The sequence below is a fragment of the Pleurodeles waltl genome, chromosome 4_1 (genome assembly GCF_031143425.1).
Source record: "Pleurodeles waltl isolate 20211129_DDA chromosome 4_1, aPleWal1.hap1.20221129, whole genome shotgun sequence".
Lineage (NCBI taxonomy): Eukaryota > Metazoa > Chordata > Amphibia > Caudata > Salamandridae > Pleurodeles > Pleurodeles waltl.
In genome coordinates, this window is record NC_090442.1 from 1,017,945,760 (window position 1) to 1,017,960,618 (window position 14,859).

Below are 14,859 nucleotides of genomic sequence, written 5' to 3' on the forward strand. Positions count from 1 at the left end.
GTGAACAGCAAAAGAACGAGGCCCCATGCCCAATTTGGGGCCTCTGTAAGCACACAGCAGACTGGGGGCGTGTCGTGTCAGATAAAAGCGTGCTGCGGCCCGAGCCGAAGGTTTGGCTCGTGCCACGCGCAGCGGCGCAACAGATTCAGTCTCTCAGTTTGACCATCTGGTTGAGGATGATGGCTAGTAGATAGTGTGGATGTAACTTGAAGCGTTATGCACCCCGTTTTGCAGAAGTTGGAGGCAAATTGTGATCCTCGATCGGAAAGAATCATTCTCGGCAGCCCGTGATAAAAGACCACTCTATTCAGAAGGATGGTTGCCAGTTCACTGGAGGTGGGCAATTTCTTGCAAGCAATGAAATGTCCATATTTCGCGAGACTATCTACCACCACAAGGATGACTGAGTGCTGTTGAACAACAGGTAGACCTGTAATGAAGTATAACAAGATGTGTTCCAAAGGTCGAAGTGGGGTGGGGAGCGGGTGCAACAAACCTTTTGGTTTTTAATGACTTGTCTTGATACGAGCACAGACTTCGCAGTTAGTGACCATTTGTTTGACGTCTTTTGTCAGAGTAGGCCACCAAAAGTAGTGTTGGATTAATTCAAGAGTTTTAGGAATACCTGGGTGACCTGCCGAAGGTATAACATGCAACCAATGAAATACTAACTTGCGAGGCATGGTAGTGGGCAGGAACAAACGTGCGTCATGGAAAGGTAGCCCTTGCTTGATTGATCTTTTGGGATCTGCTTGAGCCCATGTCTGCTATTTTTCAATGGTGAAGGAACTGCGGATTTCTTCAAAGAACTCTTCAGTCCTTATGATGCAGAGGACCTTGTCTGGAGCAATGATAGCTCTGGAAGGCTGGACTGTGGGTAAGGTGGTAGACTCTTGGCGGGACAAGGCGTCTGCTTTGTGATTGTCTTTACCAGGATGAAAAGTTACCACAAAATCGAACTCGGCAAAAAACAGCATCCAGCGTAATTGCAGAGGAGTCAAAAGTCTAGCTGAACTCATGAACTGGAGATTGCGATGATCTGTGTATAGTGTAGTAGTGTACTTGGCGCCTAACAAATGATGTCTCCACTCTTTAAAGGCATCACAGATCGACAGAAGCTCTTTCTCAGCAATGACATAGTTCCATTCGGCTTCGTTCAGTTTTCGAGACATGTGAGCTACAGGATGAAGTTGACCAGTGTCTTTACTTCTTTGTGACAATTCTGCACCAATTGCCACATCCGAGGCATCTGCTTCAACTATGAATGCACGCTCCACATCAGGGTGAGTCAAGACTGGGGCAGTGGAAAAAGCTTCTTTCAAAGTTGAAAAGGTTCTGTCAGATTCTGGAGACCACACAAATTTTTCTTTCTTTCTCAATAACTTGGTGATTGGTGCCACTGTCTGAGAGAAATGGTTTATGAAACTGCGATAAAAGTTTGCAAAACCCAGGAAGCACTGTACATCTCAAACAGTCTTTGGAGTGGGCCAATCGGATACTGCTTGTACTTTTCTTTCTGCCATGACCATGCCTTGAGGGGTAAGGATGACCCCTAAAAATTCAACGGGTGTAACATGAAATTCACATTTGCTCAATTTGCAATATAAATGATGTTTCTGAAGGGCTGTGAGAATTTTTTTGACATGTTGTACATGTTCGACTTCGTTATCAGAGTAGATTAAAATATCATCTATATAAACTATTGCAAATAGATCTAGATATTCTCTAAGGACATCATTCAGAAAGAATTTGAATGGCCCTGGAGCATTACAAAGTCCAAAGGGCATGACTGTGTATTCAAATAGACCATATCTAGTTTTAAAGGAGGTTTTCCACTCGTCGCCTTCTCTCATCCTGACTAGGTGGTAAGCTCCTCTTAGGTCTAACTTGGTGTAAATTTTGGCCTTTTTTACTTGATCCAACAGGACACGGATCAAGGGTAATGGGTATTTATCCTTTATTGTGATTTTGTTTAGCCATGTACAATCTATACAAGCCCTAAAATCCCCATTAGCCTTGGCAACAAAAAGAGAGGAGATGCTGCAGGAGACTTGGAAGGACAGATAAATCCATTAGCTAGAAATTGGTCTAAATAGTTCGTCAGATATTGATTTTCGTGTTCAGACAGGGCATACACACGACAACTAGGGAGTATAGCACCGGGAGTCAGATCAATTTGACAGTCATAAGGTCTGTGTGGAGGCAAGGTTCCTGCTTTGTTTTCATCAAAAACGTCAAGGAAAGATGAATACTGCAAAGGCAGCGTTACATCTTTTTCAGCGGCTGTGGCTATGTGGGAGTTGTGGGAATCTGTGACACTTGATGTTTGGAGACATTTTTCTTTACACCTGAATGAAGAAAATTAGATTTTCCTTTCTTGCCAGTTTATTAAAGGGTTATGATAACTTAACCATGGCATTCCTAGAATAATTCCATACTGAGGAGCATGGATTACATCAAAGATGATTTTCTCTACATATTTGGTGTCTTGATTTCCCCCTTTACAGATCACAGACAAGGGGAAGGTCTGTAGAGTCACCGGACCTCCAGACAGGAGTTTTCCATCTACAGCTTGTATTATTTCTGGTGTTTTCTTCTTTTTACATGGGATCCCCCATGTTTGAATCAATTGTGCATCAATGAAGTTACCAGTAGCTCCAGAATCTACTAAGGCTTTCTTTAGATAAGTCTTCTGTTTTACTCGTACTTCTAGATCTAATTTTAAATGCCTCGACTCGAGTAAAACCTTTTAAGCATCTTGTGAAGGGTTTACGGTTACACCCAAGAGCAACTCTTCCTTACATCTTGGGTGTTCTAGTTTTCCTGAGTGGTCTGTGCATTTGCTACAACCTTCTTGGTAGGGATTTGTTTGACTTTTGGTTTTGCTGGACATTCTTTAACAAAAATGACCCTTTCGACCACAATATAGATATTGTCCGTCATTTCTACTTAGGTCTTTCTCCTCTTTTGTTAAGGGCCGCCTGGTGGTTCCTATTTCCATTGGTTCATGATTGTGGTCTCTATGAGTTTGTGAGTCTTTATTCTCATGAACACGCCAGGAACTTTTCTCAGTCTTTTTACGTGTTCCATGTCGTTCTGCAAGACGATGGTCTAACCTTAAAACAAGATTTATCAGATCTTGACAGTCTGTGGGTTGAGGATCAATCTATGCAAGGATGTCTTTTAACTCATCTTTGAGTCCTCGATAGTATAGAGCTGATCTCTTTTCCTCAGGCTGGCCATTTCTGCTACCAGCCGATTAAAGTTAGCCAATTAAGAGACAAGATCCTTATTTCCTTGTCGTAATTCTAACAGTTCTCGGTCTGCGGACAGAGTAACTGTTCTTCGGTCAAAAACACTTTTGAATTCTCGGACAAAGTCTCTCCATTTATAGAGCAAAGGATTATCTCGATGCACAAGAGAAGTTGCCCAGGTGGCCGTGTCTCCAGTCACATAAGAAATCAAGAAGGCCACCCTGGATTGGGCATCAGGGAAGGTGTTTGGTCTACAGGTGAAGTGCAATTCTACTTGAGTAAAAAAGGATTGTACTTTCTGAGGATCACCTGAAAACCTTTCTGGGGGAGCCAAAGGAATGGGTGTGGGAACTGTGAGTGATATGTTAGTTGAAGGATTCCCTCCTGAACCTTGAAGAGAAGGATTAAATCTACCCGCACCCAAAGGACCTCACTCCTCCTTTCCCACTCTGTCTTGTTACTGATCCAGCCTTTCTGCTAGATTGGTTGCTATGTTTTTAGATTTGACTACATCCACTTGAAGCTGCGTAATTACCTTAAGCAACTCGTCCAATGTGGCCATATTGAAAACCTAGCACAAACCAGGAGGATACACAATTTGTGGGCTCACTATTCTGTCAGCAAGACCGGATCCTCAGGGTTTGCACCTGTTCCCAATATGTCCACCTCTTGGCAGCTCCAAACTCTACTAGCCGTTATAGCACAGATTTAAAGAATGGCCAAGTGGGGGATGGGTTTTAGGTTGGGAACAGCGGGGAAGGAGACCTGTGGAAGCAAGAGTTAGGAACACAATAGCAAAGGTATTCACATTATTCTTCATGAACTTTGTTAATAAATATCTATACTTTGATAACATGATAGATCAAAAGCTTTTCAATAACATAACTTTTTAGTCCTGGATACCTGGAAGTAAAAGAAGGATTACGCAAACTTTCATTTAAGCATTTCCAGAATAACACCTTATGCACTGACCATGGAACTCTCTCAAGTTAGTTCTTGGAATAGTAACTATGGCATGACACAAGTCAATTAACACATTAATTCCCAAAACATGAACAGCGAAAGATTCATGAATAATACTTTGTGGTCACACTCTGTTTTAATTTGAGTTTCAGGATTCAATTGCCCAGAAATTACTATGCATCTTATTGCTAAACTGTACATCAAGATTCCAATGCCAGGAAATGATCGCGCACTCTGCAGATCTGAAATGCAAGGGTTAATTGCCAAGAATGAATCGCACACAATGCTGCCGATTCAACCATCAAGATTCAAATGTCAGGAAATGATCGCGCGCTCTGCCGATCTGAACTGCAATGGTTAAATGCCAAGAATGAATCGCGCACACTGTTACCGATTCAACCATCAAGATTTAAATGTCAGGAAATGATTGCGCGCTCTGCCTATCTGAACTGCAAGGATTAACTGCCAAGAATGAATCGCGCACGCTGCTACCGATACAGCCATCAAGATTTAAATGTCAGGAAATGATTGCGCGCTCTACCGATCTGAACTGCAAGGATTAAATACCAAGAATGAATCACGCACACTGCTGCCGATTCAACCATCAAGACTTAAATGTCAGGAGATGATCGCGCGCTCTGCCGATCTGAACTGCAAGGATTAAATACCAAGAATGAATCGTGCACACTGCTGCCGATTCAACAATCAAGATTCAAATGCCAGGAGATGATCGCACACTCTGCCGATCAGAACTGCAGGGGTTAAATGCCAAGAATGAATCGCACACACTGCTGCCGATTCAACCATCAAGATTCAAATGTCAGGAAATGATGGCGCAATCTGCCGATCTGAAATGCAAGGGTTAAAGGCCAAGAATGAATCGCGCACACTGCTGCTGATTCAACCATCAAGATTAAAATGCCAAGAAATAATCGTGCACTCTGACGATCTGAAATGCAAGGGTTAAAGGCCAAGAATGAATCGCGCACACTGCTGCCGATTCAACCGTCAAGATTCAAATGCCAGGAAACAATCGCACATGCGATTTAATCCAAAGACCAAAACTCGAAAAATCTCAAGAAACTGAGTTGGGGGCCTAACCCGACCTCCGCCTTACCGCCCTGCTTGAGGATCTCCAAGGTACTGAGGACAGGGCCTGGAAATGTCCAAGTAGGCCTCCAATACAGAAACCCTGGAAACTGCTGCTGCTCTGCACCAGGACCTCTGCATAGTGAGCAAGCGGAGCTGGGCTGGGTTCCTTAAATAGACCCAAGCCCCACTCACTGCCACACCCAGCCACACCTAGTCAGGCTGCAGGAAAGGCTTGAAAATTAACAATACATTGCAAACAGTATTAAAGACATATCAATATAAATACCTGCAATGCAAAAAGTTAATATGCACTAGCAGCACACAATGCAAGAATTATTACATTGCACAAGTTTTGTTTCTTTGCATTATGTTGCCTGTAGAGCGCGCATTGTCCTGGTGTTGACAGATCTGTGACTGAGGGTGAGTGTTTGAAAAGTTTCAACACTCCGTCCACCATTCTTTTGTATTTTTAAAATAAATCAAGAACAGTTAGTCATTAATGTCATCATTTCTGAAAACAAAGTTTTTTTGTACAATATGATTGCTCAGTGTCTATTGTAGTTTTATCTGGGGTTTAGTCTTTTCATCCTTATGTGTTCTTCTGCTTTCAATTCACTTCAAAAGTGATTCAGAGTCATATTTCCCTATGCATACTAGATTCTGTTTACATTTCAATAAACACTGGTAAAGTAAATAATTGAGCATGCCAACGGGCCATCAAAAGACATCTGTTCAGACATGTGCCGCCATGGAGGTCCATCCGTCAGATTAAGGGTATGGTAGTTTGATGGACAAAAGTCTGTCAACCATCTGCCTCTTCCACCGCAATTTCCTTCATTCATCGATGGCAGTATACCCTAAACACGACAGAGGGAGCACCGGAAAGCCACTACTTTGTCCATTGTATGTAGAGTATAATTTCCATTGACAGAAACAGGGCTGTTCATCCTCCCAACTACTGGAGGAAAGAGAGCGTAAATAGTCAAACCCTGCCCTCAACAATCACCCAATCTACTCTATCAACACATTCTTGCATCTCTAAACCCTGGGACTCTATCTGACAGCAGTGGAGGAACAACAACACAGCGTACAACAAAATAGAGGGTAAGTGACACTTACATTTTTTTTAATGCAGTAAGTTAACTATCAGTGACACTAACCTTAACTTTATGTACACCAAACAATATCTAAGATCAATTTGCCCTGTTGCCCTTTCTGGTCATGTGCCTCACACTACAAACCCATATTAAACATTCCCATAATACAATTTTAATTGCACCACACACACACTTGCAGTAGTAAGTGACTGCACATTCTATAAATATGCATGGTTAGACTAACATACTGGTAAAACTCTAAAACACTTTTACATGTTTTAGAAATATATGTATACTGATAATATCTGCAAATAATGTGTTTAACATACATTGCACAATTATTCTGAGCCTTACCTTCATTCCACTTAACCCACTTACCACATACGCAACAATCAAATGATTCAGCCAGGTACCCCTGGTATATATTTCCACTACCCAGTCTCTGATACTTTATGTCTTTATATCTGGCACATAATAACACACACTAACATGCCAGACTGTGCATTCATTTACTTAACATAGGTATAAGCATACCAAATCTATAGCATGTACTATATGTAACCCCCATTATCTGATGGCATTTCTACACTTGGGGCCAGATGTAGCAAAGGGTTTTTCCCATTCTGTGTCAATGGGAAAATGTGTTCGTACATATGGCACTTAGGCCCTCATTCTAACCCCGCCAGGGTCGGCGGGAGCACCGCCGACAGACCGGCGGTGCCCCGCAGGGCATTCTGACCGCGGCGGTTTGGCCGCGGTCAGAAAGGGTAAACCGGCAGTCTCCCGCCGGTTTACCGCTGCCCTTAGAATCCCCCATGGCGGCGCAGCTTGCTGCGCCGCCATGGGGGATTCTGACACCCCCTACCGCCATCCTGTTCCTGCGGGTTCGCCCGCCAGGAACAGGATGGCGGTAGGGGGTGCCGCGGGGCCCCTGGGGGCCCCTGCCGTGCCCATGCCAATGGCATGGGCACGGCAGGGGCCCCCGTAAGAGGGCCCCACAAAGTATTTCAGTGTCTGCCTAGCAGACACTGAAATACGCGACGGGTGCAACTGCACCCGTCGCACCTTCCCACTCCGCCGGCTCAATTCTGAGCCGGCATCTTAGTAGGAAGGTTGATTTGCCCTGGGCTGGCGGGCGGCCTTTTGGCGGCCGCCCGCCACCCCAGGGCAAATCCCAAAATACCCTCAGCGGTCTTTCGACCGCGGAGCGGTATTTTGGTGGGGGAACTTCGGCGGGCGGCCTCCGCCGCCCGCCGAAGTTAGAATCACCCCCTTAATCACAAAAATAATGAAGTTAAATGTAGTTATGCACAATATCACCCTGAATGCCACACAGAAGAGGCTAGCAGCATCCTTTTCCCACGAGAAAGGAAATTAACTACATTTTCCACAGTGCTACACACAGGAGATCACAAGACCTTAACATTTTGATCTACATATTGTAATATTCAATCATGCATGACAAACATTTTGACATTTAACAAAACTAATTATATCTTCAAGTACAAAACAGACACAAAAGGTTGAATTCAAAATTATTATAATTTTTTTTAAAAAGTGACAACAAAAATCTACATGTTTAAAATATAAAAATATATAATTAATGTGAGTCTGTGGTTGGCTAATTAAAATTTATTGTGGGCAGAGTTCTACTCTGCGGAATTCCGTGGAGTTAGCTAAAAACTCATGCCGTGGAATGCCACCTTCCCTAGTCAGGTTGTACCCTTGGTAGGAAGAGAAAGGTTACTTTTTAAGTATGACAAGTGATTGTAGTAATTTATTCTGGAAAATGTTCCCTTTTCATTTGCTGGGCTCGAGCTCTTAGAGCTAAGCCTGACCACTGGCTCGGCTCTTCCTACAAATTCTTTGGCCTGTTCAGAGAAATCTCTAACTAGCACACCTCTCGAAGTCAACATTGTGCATGCCACTTCAATAGTAAACCTCAAATGCCTAGTTTCTGCTCTCAGGAGCATGGAAAAACAACTCCTCTCACGTTCGTGCACTGGCACGTGGTCGCCCCAACTCTCCCCTTTTGTTTTTCGCACTTCTTTGACTCCTGAATATACCATGGCTGTTACTGCTTCTGCCACCGAGCTCTTGTCATCCCCTAAGGTCTGGCTCTATGTGGATTTTCCGCACAACTCCTTTTCTAGCCTAATCCTTAGGGTGAAGAGAAGTTTGCTCCTCTGAATTAGTAGAAAATTACTTTGTGGATCCTGCTTGAATTTGTGTTAGCTCTGAGAGGCCCCCGGTGGAAATTTCTGAGGATGGGTAGGAGAAGGACTTTGTTGAGTGGGGACCAGAGTGAAAGGGAAAAGGGCAAAACAAATTCAACATTGGATTCCTTTCTCATGCATGCTGTTGGGGTAGTTACAAGGGAGATCGACCTGGCAGAGAGGAGACTCTGTTTGTAGTTGGGGATCTGTAAGGTGGAGGATGACCAGCCTTGGATTTGCCTGCGGGATCTCCCTAAAATGCCAGTGCAAGTAGAAACAGGGGTCCTAGGGGCAGCTGGGGCAAAGGGTTTGGAGGGTGGTACAAGAAAAAGCAAGAGGCTTCTGATGGTTTCTCCTCCTTGCTTTCTACCAACGTATGTTGTAGTTTTTCCAGAAACAGGTCCAAAATTCCAGCCATTTGCACATGAAGGTAAACTGCTTGCAAGTGATATTTTAAACTATTCACATCATACCCATATATTAATAACACACACCGCCACACTCAGAAAGTCCATATATAAATCAGTCCCCCTTTGAAAAAGAACAAGACTAAAAAAAAAGGTTGGAAAAAAATCAAAATTGCCCCCTCCCGCAAACCCTAACTTGACTTCCCTGAGCTCAGCGGATCAATCCCCAGGTTCTTGTACGGAAAACCTATTGGCAAAACTTAAGGATATGATTGAGTTCTGTTTGGCCCGGTTATAGAGAAACTGCGGGTGCTTGAAATTGCTCTTTCCAGGATGAATGATAAAGAGAGGCCAAGGTTGGCTTCCATCACAGAGGGCCTCTTGGATGTTAGGTGTCAAAGTAATCTAATTGAGGGGGTGCTTGACCAAGTGGAAAAACCTAGCCCCCGGTTGAGATAGACCCAACAACCTCTAAGCGGTCCCATCCTGAGGGACGCTGGACACTGTGTGGAGACTGCTAAGAGTGCCTTTTCAGCAAACACTGTGATAAATCAAAGGAGGGGGGATGGTCGGCCACTTAGCAATAGGTGTATGGACAAAGTGGGAGCGGTACAAGATAGAAGGGAGACTCAAGATCAAAATCAATATCTGGTGAAAGGGCCTCCACTTGTCTGCTTAGAGCTTACTCCAGCCTGTGCACCCTATGTGGTGGTGCTTACTGATGTTCCCCCCCTTAGCGCTGGACATTAGTGAATCCATGGCCCAGCTGAAGAATAAGATCTGTCATTGGCTGAGTAAAAACTGTGACTTTGTTAGTAGGGATTATGAGGATATTCTCTTCGTCAGAAGAATTGACTGTTTAGGGTCTCGGGTAAAGGATGGTAATGGGGATTGTGTAATTGTAAATTGTAGATATCCAGGTCTGGCCCAGATGATCCTTTTATCACAACGTTTGGCACCCAAGTTGAAGAGTAAGATTGGTATTGTCCCTTTAGGTTTTTTCTATAATCATACTAAACTGAGTGATGATATCTCATTTAGGAATTCTAACCCAGGGCAGGGTGCCTTACAGCCAAATGGTATGAGTCATGAATTTTCTTCCCCCCCCAGATTTGGAGAGGGTGGATTGACGCCTTGTACAGAGATATGGAGGGGGGATGATAGAATCTCCTCTCAATACCCTAATCGCTGAGGTTCGGGATGGCTCATATGCAAAATGCTGTCATATTTCCTGGAATGTTGCAGGGTATAATTCTAAGCTTTTGGACAGCAATTGGCTGAACTTTGTGGCACACTACGATTTTATCCTACTTCAAGAGACCTGGTCAGATGGTTTGGCTGAGTGGGATGGCTTTCAAAGATTTGCAGTCCCGGCCGTAAGGTCTCAAGGTGGCTGTCCTAAAGGGGGCCTAGTCACCCTAATTCGATTTTCCAAAATAGCGAGAACCTACCAAACTACCTGTAACCATCAAGGCTTTTTAATCACCTGGGTAGTTTTTTCTAATAAATTTAATATTGTATTGGTTAACTTTTATAATGCTGTTTGGGACTCCGGTTGCCAAATTAAGGTCCTTTTTTCTGTTTTGCAGAAACTGAAGTTGGGATTGGAGGGTCTCGGTTGGATTTTTGTGCTGCGGTTTCAGGGGATTTTAATTCCAAACTAGGGAGTTACAGCACTACGATGAACCCTCTTGAGCAGGACCATGAGACGGATTTAGATGAGGGATTATATGATGTGAGGGGTGGGGCTCTGATCAAGGGCCTAAGGAGTTAGGGTCTTTTGAACATTTGTGACTTGGAAGCAGTGGGTACACTTAAGGCCCCTACTTTTGTAAATTGATTATATTTTTGTTTCCCCACCTATAAGGAACATGGTCAAGGATGGTGAGGTAATAGTGCAGTATTTTAGTGACCATAATCCCCTTAGGATTTCTTTTAATTTTCCCGAGACCTTCCATAAATCAGTGTGGGGTGGGCCAGTCCTGGTTAGACCCAAAGATCAGGATAGACGACTTGGCTGGAAACAGGTAAACATTCAGCTAGTTACAGAGAAGGTGATAGGGAAACATTTAAATTTGATTTTAGGCACTTTCTTGGCAGACTCCCCCAGACCCGGGGAAGTCATGGATGCCATATCTAAAGTTAACGAAGCTATGAAAGAAGGGATGACCGTTGCTGTCCAGCCTCTGTGTAAGAAACATGGTGGCTGGTGTAGCAAGCCCCGTTATGAGGCTAAGAATTCTCTGAGGAAGGCTCTAAAGGAACAATCGAGAGACATAGCTCTTGTAAGAGATTATAAATGTGTCTTGAGGGCTAGAAAACAACAACTTAAGGAGCGGCCTGGGATGATCTAGAACGAGCATCGTTATATAAGAACCCAAGCCTGTTCTGGAAGGTGGTCAACAGGGGCTCTTTTGAGACAGAAATTACTGAGGGTTTGGGCTGCAATCTCGCCTCTGAGGCTTGGGTGGACCACTTTTGTGGGATCTTTTCGGAGGGCCTTATAGGAGACCAAAAGGGCAATTGGCACAGTCACTCCCTGGATTTAGCCATTAGATTTAACCTTGAGGAGGTACAAGAGGCGCTGCATCACAGCGCTAGCCATGAAGCCCCGGGTCCCGATACTGTCCCTATGGATATATACAAATATTGCCCACAGCTTCGGGCTCCTAGTTTGCTCAATGTTCTCAATGCAGCAGTTAGTGTGGGAATCCCGGCTACTTGGAGGTTGGCTTGTATAGTACCTGTCTATAAAAAGGGTAATCGAAGTGACCCGATGTCATACCCTCCGATTTCACTACTTGATTCCTCAGCAAAAACTTTGGGTAGGATTATCGTAAGACATGTTGAGGACTGGATGTCTGAAAACACAATTCTGAGCAGTGTTCAGTCTGGCTTTAGGGAAGGGTTGGGCACTTTAGAGCAGTGCCTAAACCTGCATATGTGATTGATAAATATACACAAGCTAAGAGGGGTACCCTGTATCTTGCTTTTATGGATTTAAGTTGTATCTTTGATAAGGTTAATCGTAGTAAGCTCTGGGACAGGCTAACCCGTTTGGGCATGAATTCGCATATTGTGGAGCTGCTTCGTTATCCCACTCAGGTACCAACGCAAATGTGAGGGTTGGCCAGCATGGGGAAAGCTCGGAATTGTTTGAATTAAACAGGGGCGGGCGACAGGGGTGTGTTTTGGCCCCTATCCTTTTTCTGTTATATACAAATGGGCTGTAGGATTTCTTAGCTAAAAGATGTAAGGACGCTCCTAAAATCAATGGCAAAATTATCCCAGTACTGATCTACGCGGACGATGCAGTTCTTATGGCCCATACCATGAATGGATTACGTGAGGCAGTTAGAGATTATTAAATATTTATGTCAGCCCTAGACTTAGAGATAAATTGCAGCAAATCACATTTCATGGTTTTTGGTAAGCCATTGAGTAGGGTGGGTGCGCTGCGAATAAAGGAGCAGGTAATTGAAAAAGTACATGATTTCCCTTATTTAGGGGTGAACTTTGATGATAAGACCTCCTGGAAACCTTGCATCTCTAAGAGAGGGAGGCTTTTTAACTCCACTGTAGGCGGTACGTTTGAGTGTGCCGCCAGGGTGGGCAATAAACCTTTTAAGCTGTTGCTTGGGGTCTATAGGCATAAGTGCCTGCCAGTTCTGATGTATGGGGCCCCACTCTGGGGCTATACGAATAATAAGACCCCTGCGATTGAGGAGAATAGGTTTTGTAGAAGGTTATTAGGAGAGGGCCAAAATATTCCTGGGTTTTGCTTGCATGTTGAGCTGGATTTGGATTTTATAGATGATGCCATTAAAATAGCTCCCCTTCTATTGTGGATTTCTATGTGGACTAATGAGTTTGCGTCCCTTAACAGGGAAATCCTGCGAGATTGTCTTTTATGCGATCACGCAAAGGAAATTCCCTGGCTGGCTTATGCAAGAAAGATAGCAAGTGTATTGGGGCGTGCAGATATTTAGGATGTACCAGAGGGTTTAACTAGCTTGGACAAACGGTGGGTGAAGGAGCACTTCCTAAAAATTTTAGGGGCCAAGAGGGAGAAGGTAGAGTTAAGGAAAATATCAGTGAGGGACTTTATTACGATAAAGATGGGGGTGGGCCCAGAGACCTACCTCCTAGAGATTAAACATGTATGGGAAAGGACACTTATCACGCGATTTCGCCTGGGAGCAATTAGAAGCAATTCGTGTTTTCCGCTAGGGCAGTTTGATAAAAATTCCATAAAACTGTGTCCATGTGATGGGCTTTCCCCTCAGTCCTTAATTCATTTTACTATGTTTTGTGAGTTTTATGCACCTTTTAGGAAACTTTTTTTTGTTCCTCTTTTGAGGGACAGGGGTTTTGTGCAATACCGCCCAGCCTTTATGTGGTTGTGTATGACTTCTGATGCGTTGGTGTGGCGAGGGTTAGGTTCCTTTCTAAAGGGAGCTATAACATGGCTGAATATTGTTAATTTTTAACTTTTGCTAGTGTTTATATAACTTTTTTTATTCTTTTAGGGATCATTTAAATGAGTACTGTGATCTTGAATGTATTTGTCTTTTTAATTGTTTTATGTATTGCTTATTTATATGTTCTTATGGTTGACAATTTTTTAACCAAATAAAGTGACTTGACTATGACTATAATACTTGTAATAAGGCGGGTGGAATATCCGGTATATTAGTGACAGACTACCATCTCAAAATAAAGAAACATGCTCTATATCTGTTAAGAAATTAATTTCAAGGAGGACTAAGCATTTACAAGTATCCGCAATTGTAATCCAAGCTCAAACAGAGTGTCACATCTATACAGTTAGTAAGGGGTGCTCTGTCACAAATGTGACATACATTTTGGCCATCACATTACAAGTTACAATGCACAAGGAAAATGGTATATGTCTGCTTTGCCATGTCTTTCAGCAGCTCTCTGATCTGCCAAAATTAAACTTGGGTATCTTTTTACTTAGAAATATTTTTTACAGTAGTGTTTTGTGCATGGTTTACACCCATACCCATGCCTAGAATCTAAATTAGTAGATTTCTGCAATCACAACACACCTACATAGATCTAAGTTCAAACTAAATCTGTGCTATCTGTCAAGGTCTAGGCCCTTTTTTAAACAACAGACTGTTCAAACACTTACCTAGGAACTGGATGTCTTAAACAATATAGAGCCTGAAGTACTGGCTAAGGTATACTATTCATGTTGCATAATGTTATTAAAAGCACAGCTGTGGCAAGACATCATGTTTATTACAGATATGAGCATGTCCAAAACTGTTTACATGCACCACAGGAGAGTCAGTCTCATGAACCATAAACCATCAGTAACAGATATTCCATCAGCAAAAGTATAAATAGAATTTTGAAACTGTACCTCATTTACAGTTTGACAGGTATGTCACTGCATCATACATGTGCTGTCTATCCTGTCTGCCTTAACACAAGTACATTATATAGAAGGGCCTTTGTAATAAGATGGACATGTTAACTGTTATGTTTGTGGCACTGTAACTCTCCAGGAAACTCTAAGGGCCTAATTTAGATCTTCATGGTGTTACAGCTAAGCCGCGTCGGTAGCGGACCCGAAAAGACTGTCATGTCAATGGTGTTTCGCCTGCCATATTTAGATGTATTGCGGCTGCGCCACAACAGAGTGCACTCCATCGTACCAGCTGCATTCGGCAGCCAACCCGGCAGACTCCAATGATGAAGAGCAGCCCACCGTCGCTGGCTTGATGGCGGAATCCCGCCGAGCCTATTTAGATAACACCGTCATGCTGGCGGTGTATGAGCGGCAGTCCCATGACGGTGG